The 2,500-nt window shown below is 37.6% G+C and overlaps 1 protein-coding gene across 1 annotated transcript in view; it reads right to left on the bottom strand.

Moving 5' to 3' along the window:
- The window catches only part of prss12 (serine protease 12), an 84,987-nt gene that overhangs the window by 11,204 nt on the left and 71,283 nt on the right, over positions 1 to 2,500 (bottom strand). The gene's annotated exons all lie outside the window — the stretch shown is intronic.

Here is a 2,500-nt window from a genome sequence, read left to right as displayed (position 1 = left end):
TATATACATATATACATACATACATACATACATACATATATATATATATATATATAGAGAGAGAGAGAGAGAGAGAGAGATTTTATGTATATAAAAAACATGTTTTATGTTTTGCTTATTGTTCTGATTATAACCGTGATCAAAAACCATTGAGCGATCTTCCAAATGTTTAAGAAAATTATTGTTAGCGATATTGTCGCAAATGGGTCTCTATCTACTTGAAATGTGCAGCATGGTCCATCTTGGATGCCATGGCAACAATAGCAGTGAAATAGCAGAGTACACAAACACTGTGGGCGTCTTAGTGCAGCTCGTCTGGAGATCATTTGGCCTTCTTGCACTTCATTTCTATTTATACTTTCTGACTGTACAGCACGCTGGCTGCCAACTGGAACTAAACCTCCTGGCAGTCTCACCTGGGCCTCCCTCGGACTGAATCACCAGTACTTGACTTCAAAACCTCTCTGGGCTGTACACTCACTGTGCACTCAACATATACTCAATGTACAGTCAGTATACAGTACATGTACAGTATATGTACAGTCAATGTACAGTCAGTATACAGTACATGTACAGTCAGTATACAGTCAATATACAGTCAATGTACAGTCAATATAAAGTACATGTAGTCAATATACAGTCACTGTGCAGTCAATATACAGTACATGTAGTCAATATATATACAGTACAGTACATGTATTGACCTTATTGTCTCTTCTATTAGGAGTATTGTGGCATTTTTCTCCTTTCCAGTTTTCCCACCTGTCAGGTTTCCAACTTGAGCCTTTTTTTTGCCCTGACAAGACAAATCTCCCCAGCACGTCAGAGGAATGTGAAGGACGTCATAAACCTCGAAGGCAGATTGATCTCATCTGCTCGGACTGTAAGTCTCTCACATTTCACGTTTGTTCACTATTAAAATTAGATTTATCTGTAAATCTAATTCTAAAATAAATTTCATTGATTATATATGCATAATAATACAATGAATTAAATTTAAAAAATAAAGATATAAGAATACAGTTTAAAGACTAAAAAAGTGTTGAATGTATGAATAAATGCAGGCTGTAGACTTAACAATAAATGATTAAATATTGAAATGATAATACTCTGAATTCCGTACTTTTATAGACACTGCCCGAATTCTGTTGGAACCACCGGGTATCAAGTCATATCAAACCAAACTGTGACATGTTTTAATATTCTCTGACGCGCTCGCAGCACGTCTGGTTGCAGACTCGACACCGGCTCAAGCACTTGGCAGAGAAACAAACACACGAGCAGCACCCAAATTGGACTTCCTGTCGATAATATTACTATTTTCCATGCCAACCAAGCAATTATGCCTTATAGAAAACACTCAAACATGAAGTAAGGCCTCACTTTTACAAATGCGTCGGCTCAACGCTAATTTATATTGGATTCGTCAAAGACATGCTACTGGTTAGCATTAGCAGTTTTACATGGCCATTTTCAAAACCTCCAAGTTTGGTAATGAAAACCACTACTAAGATGCCCGTTACAAATCAACCAGCTGGTGTGTACAACACTTACAGTATGCACACTTTGTAGGGGGCAACAAAAGAGTAGATTCAAGTTAATGGTAGAGAGTGGTCTTTCCACGACTGACATCAAAGAATTGCCACTGCATGCAAAGTCAATCCTTGCAAAGGAGACTCACAAATGTAACCAGAAAACTGGAAAGCACAATTATTATCATCTCACTGTTAAATGTTGAATCAAAAACAGAATTTGTGATTAAACAAATAAACATTTCTTAACACATAAACACACACAGAAGTAGCGTTCCGTATACCGGTATCGATTCCCAGCTACCGGTTCAAAAATAAAATGTACCCATCCCTACTCTGAAATGTATTTAACTAGTTTTCTCTCAAAAGCAGCGTCTGTCAAACGTATGACCCGCGCGCCGTAACCAGCCCGCAAACAGCTTTGATTGCTAAATATAAAAACAAGCTGCATTTTTTGAATGAAGGAAACTGCTGTTCTAAATGTGTCCACTGGATGTCGCAATAGCAATTCAAGTGTAATCCGTGTCACACAACACTGATTAGAGATGATCTGTCAACTGACTTTAAGTGCCCTATGGATTGGCTCCAATTAGCACAGGTGAAAGCAATCAATTGTGGCTGACAGCAGGTGGCGGCAGTATTGACACACAATACCTTATTTCATTGTAAATTATCCACTCAATGGATAAATTAATGAAACTGTAAGATGCAAAGACTTCAGTCAACATGATCATCATGTTTTTAGTTAGAGTTCCATGCAACGCTTGCAACTAATTGAATGCACGATGCGCACCCTGAACTCCCTTGTAAAAATGTGTGTTTCTACATTTGTTGTGTTTGTTTTATTTTATTTTGTGCTTAAATCTACTACTTTTGCATTGGTTAAGTTTGTAGTTATGTTACTTTGATTTCGGCAGCTTGCAGTTGCTCTCACTACCTTTGCACAATCACCACAGAGAAGTGCTCTG

The sequence above is a fragment of the Nerophis ophidion genome, linkage group LG01, assembly GCF_033978795.1.
Source record: "Nerophis ophidion isolate RoL-2023_Sa linkage group LG01, RoL_Noph_v1.0, whole genome shotgun sequence".
NCBI lineage: Eukaryota > Metazoa > Chordata > Actinopteri > Syngnathiformes > Syngnathidae > Nerophis > Nerophis ophidion.
The sequence above is the reverse complement of the archived record's forward strand: the minus strand, read 5'-3'. Positions and strand labels throughout refer to the sequence as shown.